Source organism: Peromyscus eremicus, unplaced genomic scaffold (genome assembly GCF_949786415.1).
Source record: "Peromyscus eremicus unplaced genomic scaffold, PerEre_H2_v1 PerEre#2#unplaced_110, whole genome shotgun sequence".
NCBI classification, from domain to species: Eukaryota; Metazoa; Chordata; class Mammalia; order Rodentia; family Cricetidae; genus Peromyscus; species Peromyscus eremicus.
The window spans coordinates 455,872-465,131 of NW_026734349.1; positions in this window are offsets into that span (position 1 = coordinate 455,872).

Genomic DNA, 9,260 nt, shown 5'->3' on the forward strand with positions numbered 1-9,260 from the left:
ATTGAGAAAGAAATCAAGGAAACAACAAGCTTCACAATAGCCACAAACAATGTAAAACATATTGGAGTGATACTAACCAAGCAAGTGAAAGACTAGTACGATAAAAATATCAAGCCTTTAAAGAAAGAAATTGAGCAAGGTATCAGATGATGGGAAGATCTCCCATGGTCATGAATTGGTAGAATTAAGGCAGTAAAAATGGCCATCCCACCAAAAGCAATCTACAGGTTCAATGCAATCCCCATCAAAATTCCAACACCAAGCCGGATGGTGGTGGCACATGCCTTTAATCCCAACATTTGGAAGGCAGAGCCAGGCATATCTCTGTGAGTTCGAGGTCAGCCTGGTCTACAGATTAAGATGCAGAACAGGCACCAAAACTACACAGAGAAACCCTGTCTCATAAAAAAAAATTCCAACACCATAATTTACAGACCTTGAAAGGACAATAATCAATTTCATATGAGAACAGAAAAGCCAGACTAGCTAAAAATCCTGATAGCATAAAAGAACTTCCAGGGCTATCACCATCCCTGATTTTAAGCTGTACTGCAGAGCCATAGGAATAAAAACCACATGGTATAAGCATAAAATCAGACATGTTAGTCTATGGAATTGAATTGAAAACCCAAACATAAATCCATATACCTGTGGACACCTGCTTTTCAATAAATAAGCCAGAAATATACACTGGAAAAAGAAAACATCTTCAACAAGTGGTGCTGGTCATACTGGATATCTGCATGCAGAAGAATGAAAAGAGATCCAGTGGGAGTGTCTAACTGGAGGCCCAAGACACAGGAGGGAGGCCATGCCAGACACTTCCTAGATGGCCAGGATCTCTAAGCTGGATGGTTCAGAGACCTAGCATAGAACCAAACACTATTGGTCTAAAATAAAGTAAATGGAATGATTCCTAGTGATATTCTGTTATACTCATAAATTGATGCCTTGCCCAGTCATCATCAGAGAGGCATTTTCCAGCAGCTGATAGGAACAGATAAAGAGGTCCAATGACAAACATTAGGGGGAGTTCAGCGAACCCCACAGAAGAGGGGAGGAAGGACTGTAGGAACCAATGGAGTCAAGAACACCAGCATAGCAAGGCCCACTGGATCAAATGAGCAGGGCTCACAGGAGTTTACAGAGATGGAAGCAGCAATCACAGAGCCTGCATGGGTCTGTGCTAGGTTCTCTGCATACATGCTGTAGGTGTTTAGCTTGGGGTTTTTGTTATACTCCTAACAGTGTGAGTGTGAGGGAGAGTGTCTCTGACTCTTTTGTCTGCTCATGGGACCCTTTTCATCCTACTGGATTTCCCCATTCTGTCCTACAAACAGCTTTTTTTTTTTCTTTTTGCTACAACCCACTGGAATCTAAGTGCTAACTTAAGCTGGAAACCTTCTAAACTGCATGGTTACAGCTGCCCTCATTTAAATAACAATGCCCTTAAATCACCCAAATATTAGTTATTTTTTAAAAAATCATGCTTATAGACTGTTATAAGACCTTAAGAAGCCAGGCAGTGGTGGCTCACATTTTTAATCCCAGCACTCAGGAGGCAGAGGCAGGCGGCACTCTGTGAGTTCAAGGCCAGCCTGGTCTCCAAAGTGAGTTCTAGGAAAGGCACAAAGCTACACAGAGAAACCCTGTCTTGAAAAAACAAAACAAAAAAAAGACCTTAAGAAATTAAATAAAGTTTATTGAAGCCAAGGGTAATCTCACAGCCTGACTTGCCATCTCCCACGGCCATCCCTAGAAATCAAAATAGTAATTGTTATAGACTTACAAGATTGCTCCTTTACCATACCTCCACACCCTAAAGATTGTCAGCATTTTGTTTTTCACTTGCCATCTTTCCCTGCCACAATGGAGGCCAAAGCTGACATACAGTGCAGGAGATACAAATTCTGTTTATCCAGAATTCATTTTATTAGGCAGAGTTCCTCATTATGTGTACAGATTATCAATCAGAACTAACTGTCAATTATAGTTTCCTCAAAGTCACCCAACCCAATAATATATATATACATGTGTGTATACATATATATGTATATATATATTTATGTACATATATTACAATACATTTATTGCACAGGTGTTATTATATTATATTTAACTATGAAATTCATGAGCACATAGATTGGAAGATAACTCTACAGGATATACTGGCACTTTTTCATATGTCTGTCCAAGAACTACAAATTCTCTCCCTATGGGAGCTTACCCAGAAGGCCGATGTCCTTATGATTTAATGGCTATGAAATGAGAAGTAATACAACATTTGTATCACTGCTTTTCAATTTTAGGAATGCCTAGTGCTCATAAATGGACAACGGCCTTACTTATACTTCAAAAGCTCTTAAGAACTGGTGTTCAACTTTTCATATCTCCCACTACAGGCATTCCTTATTACCTGCCAGGTCAAGATATGATGGAAAGATCTCATCATACTTTAAAAAGCAAAATATCCTTACTCCAAAATGGAGATCTTAAATATTCATCTCCCCATATCTTAAATCATCTGCAACCCACAGATCCAGGGAGGCTGCCTAGCAGGGGGAACCCTAGGATGACTGTGGCTTATAATAAGTTTTGGTTTTGCCCAATGACTGGGCAAGGTTTAGTGAAACATTTCACTATTAGGATGAGAATTTGTACTGTATCATGCTGATGAAAGAAAATGCTGGCTATACTTTCAGGAGGGGAGGCTAAAATCTTTTTAGATTATGGATCAGCCTATAGAAAAATGTCTGCCACAAATCAAATAGTGAAGGGGAAGATGAATAGGAATCTCACTTACACAACTTAAATAAAACATAGCTCTCTGAACAGATGAAGATAGGTTTCTTCTGTATCCCAGAATCTAATCAATATTTATACGGATAATTCAGCTATTAATTGGCTTAAATGGGCTTATTGGGAAATGTTATCATTTTTACTATTTTCTACAGAGAAAATATTTTACTGCTTAAAATAACTCTAGACTTTTGAATTATAACCTGATTTTATGTTCAAGCTATCTGTGTATTACTTCTCATGCTCTGTTTGTAATCAATAAATTCTGAAGACTATATGAGTTCTTTCCTCAGTCATTTCTCCACAAAGGTACAGATAAGTCTCTAGGACTTTCTCCCTAGTAATTGGAAAGGTCCAGATTTTTTCATAATATCAGGAAGAAGATATGCTTACATATTTCCACAGGACACTGACTTGCCTTATGGATCCTGGATTGCCTGGTCACACCATATGAGCAGGCCGCTGCAGGACAAAGGTGCTCTAAGGCTCTTAGTCTGAATACAGGCTGTTACTTACCTCTAGATTCTTAAATATTGGGATTTGACTTTAGGAATAAAGTGATACAATTCCAGATCCTTCTGATGAACTGTTCATCACTGATATCAAAACTTACAAAAATATGATTAGAAATAATAATTCTGCAAGGATGACTAGACTGCTACTCACATCACAAGGGGGCTACCTGGAAAACGGGACCCCAAGAAAGACAAAGGGATCACCCAATGACAGAGATATGGAATGAGATCTACATGAACAGCCTGGACATGAGTGGGGGTAGTGAAGGGCGAGGGTCGAGGGAAAGAGAGCTTGGGGGAGCAGGAGATCCCAGCTGGATCAACAACAGAGAGGGAGAACAAGGAATAGGAGACCATGGTAAAAGAAGACCACATGAGAATAGGAAGAAGCAAAGTGCTAGAGAGGCCCACAGAAATCCACAAAGATACCCCCACAACAGACTGCTGGCAATGGTTGAGATACAGCCCGAACTGACCTACTCTGGTGATGGGATGGCCAAACACCCTAATTGTCATGCTAGAAACCTCATCCAACTACTGAGGGATCTGGATGCAGAGATCCATGGCTAGGCCCCGGGTGGATCTCTGGGAATCCAATTAGGAAGAATGAGGAGGGTTTATATGAGTGAGAATTGTTGAGACCAAGGTTTGATAAAGCACAGGGACAAATAGCCAAATGAATGGAAACACATGAAATATGAACCAATGGCTGAGGGGTCCCCAACTGGATCAGGTCCTCTGAGTGGGTGAGACAGTTGATTGGCTTGGTCTGTTTGGAAGGCATCCAGGCAGTGGGACCAGAGCCTTTGCTCATTGCATGAGTCGGCTGTTTGAAACCTAGGGCCTATGCAGGATCGCTTGGCTCGGCCTGGGAGGATGGGACTGGACTTACCTGGACTGAGTCTACCAGGTTGATCTCAGTCTGCAGGGAAGGCTTTGCCCTGGAGGAGATGGGAATGGGGGCAGGCTGGGGGAAGGTGAGGGGGGTGGGAGGGGGAGAACAAGGGAATCCGTGGCTGATATGTAGAACTGAATTGTATTGCAAAATAAAAATAAAAAAATCCTACTTAAAAAAAAATAATTCTGGCCTAAATATATTTTATTAATTTTGATCAAATAGTAAACAAAATTTGATATATGTAAGTGACACATTTCAGATTCCATTCTCTGGCTATCCTGCTGTTTTGTTGAGACTCCAAGGATTCATAATTTTGCTTTGACAAAATTTACCACTGTTATCATATTGCTAATATGTCTAAAGATTTTGACATTTTAAAAAGGTTATTATAAACTTCAGGAGATCGAAACTCACCAGCACTCCCAAGCTAAGAAGGACTGGAAGAATTATAACATGACTACAGATTATTTCTCCCACATACAAATTTTCTGTGTTTTCTTCGGCTGGGGAGTTCCCTCTCACTCTGGGCTGATATACTCTTCTCTCATCAGCTAAAACGATGCATTGAATATTCCATAGGTACACCTGTGGTGATATTTTATTTGTACTGAAATGTGATTTTATTTGTATGTTAATAAATTAAATTGCCTTTGGGTCAGAGCTAATAGCAAGCCATAGCAGAAGCCTGGCAATGGGGGTGCACACCTTTAATCCACATCACATGACAGACAGATCTCTGTGTGTTCAAGGACACAGCCAGCATGGAGACATGTCTTTAATCTCAATACCAACCATAGAAGACCTGGAGGTCTGTATAGACAGGCAGTGATGAAGAGGTCATGTAGTTGAGTTTACAACCAATGAGAAGGCAGAACAGAAAGTCAAAAAAAAAAACAACAGATACACAGGAAGTAGGGCTCTTTCTGAGGGAAAGGACAGTAGCAGCAGGAAGGGTAAGAAGGTGGTTTTAAGTCTGAGCTCTCAGCTACTGCTCTGACCTCTTAAGCTTTTAACTCTGCATTTGACTCTATGTTTCTTATTAAATAAGACTGTTCATCTACATCTGGTGCCCAGTGTTCATGGTACAATTTCATGAAAAAGCCACTTGCCTGTGGCCTTTCAGGCCCCCGCTCACACCTGAGTTACACATAGCCAGTTGTGGCAGCTTGGCGGCCTGCCAGCTGACTGACTCCCTAGCTGGGGACAGCTCAGCCTAGGCCCCAGGGCTGACCAACTGAATGTAGCTACACCAGTGCTATGAAAAACAGGCCTGCCAGAACTACCGCTAATTGCAGTAGCTACACGCAACTGCAGATAGAGCTGCTGTTGGCTGAAATGTCAAAGCACCTGGCCGGAGCTTAAGGAAGCCTGAGCCCAGGCTCGACTGGACTCAAGCGGGAACACATGGCTAAATATAAGCATTTGGACAGAACTCTTGGCTATGCTTTCTTGTTCTCTCTCTCTCTCTCTCTCTCTCTCTCTCTCTCTCTCTCTCTCTCACTCTCACTCTCTCTCTCTGGAATCACACCTCAGACACTAGGTAGCTGTTTTGAAATTCCCTCAGATTTCTACTGTTCTATGCAGACTTGGTAAGTCAATTAAGGTATCAGATATTTTAAAGGAAAAAACTATTTAAAAGAGAAAATTTTTTCCACATTAAAAAAAATGGGTTTTATGTGTACATTGGTAGAAAATTGGGCTTTGTTTGATAAAATTTTAGGCAGTCTGCAAATGGAACAACTATATGAGCAGATTAATGTTGATGGGATTATGCACATTATTACTTTCCTTATCCTTATTTTACAATTTAAAAAGATAGTCAATTTGAGTGCCAGGATAAAAGCTTCCAAAGACACCAACAGCTCTACCTTTAAAATGATTAACAGACAAGCCTGTATGGGTTCATCAATGACCTTTAACAACAGAGAAACTGCAGGCTTTAGAAGAGCTGGTAGAAGAACACTTACATGCTCAGCATATTGAAGAATCAACCAGCCCTTGGAATTCTCCTGTATTTGTTATTAAAATACAGGAGAATTAAAATATTCTTAATTATATTACATTAAATTAAATTATCATATTAATTATAATATTAGTATTATAATTAATATAATTTTTAATTATTATAATTATCATAATAATATTAAACTATTATATTAATATTAAAATAATTAAAATTAATATTAAAAAGAAATCTGATAAATGGAGAATGGTAACAGACCTTTGAACATTTAACAAAGTAATTCAGCCAGTGGGCTCTCTACAACTTGGAACTCCTTTGCCTACTCTGTTACCAAAAGGATGGCCTCTCATAGTAATTGATTTAAAAGACTGTTTTTTTTTCAATACCCTTACAAGAAAAAGACAGAGAAAGATTTGCCTTCATGGTGCCTACTTACAATAATCCTCAACCAGTTAAGAGGTTTCAATGGAGAGTCCTCCCACAGGGAATGTTGAATACCCCAACCCTGTGCCAATATTTTATACAACAGCCTTTGGAAGTGACATGTAAAAAATTTCCTAAATCTCTAATTTATCATTATATGGATAATATTTTACTAGCTGACTCAAATGCAGATACTTTAGAAAGAATGTTTGAAGAGGAAAAGAAAATTTCGCCTTACTGGGTATTACAAATTGCTCCTGAAAATATGCAAAGAGGAGATTCTATTAATTATTTAGGATATAAAATAGGTCTACAAAAAAATTAGACCCCAAAAGTTGCAAATTAGGAGAGATCGACTACAGACTCTTAATGACTTTCAAAGATTATTTGGAGACATTTCTCATCTATGAAATATTGTTGGGGTAAAAAATGATGAACTGAATAATTTGTTCAAAACCTTAGAAGGTGACAAGGACTTAAGTTGTCCAAGAGAATTATCACCTGAGGCTGAGAAAGAACTGGCCTTGGTAGAAAAGAAAGTACATGAAGGGCATGCATATCGTATTGATCCAAAGCTGGATTGCATTTTGGTTATTTTAACCTCTAGGCATTCTCCTACAGGAATATTAATGCAGAGGGAAGATATTATGTTGGAATGGATATTTTTCCCAAACAAACCAAATAAATAATTAAAAACTTATGTGGAAAAAAATCTCTGACCTGATTTGGAAAGGAAAATTGAGACTTCATCCATTAGCAGGAATAGACTGAGTAGAAATTATCCTACCTTTAACTAAGGAGGATATTGAAAAATTATGGACAGAAAGTGAACCTTGGCAAAGAGCTTGCAGTAATTTTTTGGGAGAAATTAATAGCAAATATCCAAAACGCGATAGAATTAATCAAATAAAGAGAGATGATTGGATTTTGCCTTGAATTGTATGGGAAATACCCATATATGGAATTCATACATTTTATACAGATGCCAACAAGCAAGGAAAGGCAGGTTACAAATCAGAAAATTTAAGTAAAGTGGTTCAAAGTCCTTATAATTCAGTTCAAAAATCGGAATTGTATGCTATTCTGTTGGTATTAATGGATTTTTTCAAAACCTCTCAACATAGTTACTGACTCTCAGTATGCTGAAAGAGTGGTATTACCTATTGAGACTGCAGAATTTATCTCTGGTGCTTCAGAACTAACTTCAATATTTATTCAATTACAAGATAGAATCAGGAAAAGGAGTCATCCTTTATATATAACTCAAATCCTATCCCATACTGGTCTGCCAGGCACTCTAGCACAAGGCAATGATAAGATTTATAAATTACTGATAGGAAATGTGCTGGAAATGTGCTCAGAATTTCATAAAAACATCATGTCAATAGTAAAGGTTTAAAAAAGGATTTTTCCATTACCTGGCAACAAGCCAAGGAAATTATAAGGAAATGTCCTACATTTTCCTTTTACAAACAGACACCATTTCCAGAACAATGTAACCCAAAGGGTACTCAGAGGAATGAAATCTGGCAGATGGATGTGTTTCACTTTTCAGAATTTGGAAAATTAAAATATGTACACCATACCATTGATACTTATTCAGGATTTCAATGGGCAACTGCTTTGAGATCTGAAAAAGCTGATTCTGTAATCACTCATTTACTAGAAGTTATGGCCATCATGGGTATACCTGCCCAAATTAAAACTGACAATGCTCCAGCCTATGTCAATGTTAAAATGAAACAGTTTTTTGCTTATTACAATATAAAGCATATTACAGGTATACCACATAATCCTACAGGCCATGCAGTTATAGAAATATCAAACAGAACTCTAAAGGATATACTAAGTAAACAGAAAGGAGTAACAAAAACCCCCAGAAATAGACTGCATAATGCTCTATTAACTTTGAATTTTCTCAGTCCTAATGAGAAAGGAACAACAGCTGCAGAGAGGCATTGCATAACAGAAAAAACTACAGAATTAAATGAGCCTATATACTTTAGGGATATGCTGACCTCAGAATGGAAACCAGAATATGTGTTCTGTTGGGGATGAGGTTTTGCTTTTGTTTCTACAGGAGAAGATAAGCTGTGGATACCATCAAAATTGATAAAGGTTTGATTTGAACAAGGGAGACTTCTTAGAGGAGGTGATAGTTCATCAACCAACATGACTATACAATTTAAACTAACTTACATCTTTAACACATACTTTCTCACTTAATCAGACAATAACATCTCGAAAGGGAACCTGCCCTAAATTAGTCTTGGGGAGAGGTTTTTGTTTTTGTCTTTTAGGAGAATGAAGGCTAAGGAGTCTGAAGAACACTGGACAAATGAGACATCTGAAGAAAAAGGACAAATCATCTGTCCCAAGAAAAAGAGTAAAATGGTCTATAGGTATATCATTTATAACATTTTATAAGTCTTCCTAAATGTTTGTTTCTGCTCTTCTCTAAAGAAATTTAACACTATTGGTCTTCCTGTACCCCCAGTTCAATTAAAATTTAAAGCTGACTTTGGAGTTGGAGAATGGCTCTCTCCTTTAAACTCAAGCAGGTTGTTAAAAGGAAAATGCAAACTCCCTGTATCATGCCAGAAGAAAGAGCCATCTTCTGCTATGGGACAGGAGAAAAACCAAATTAATTAAGGAACTATTC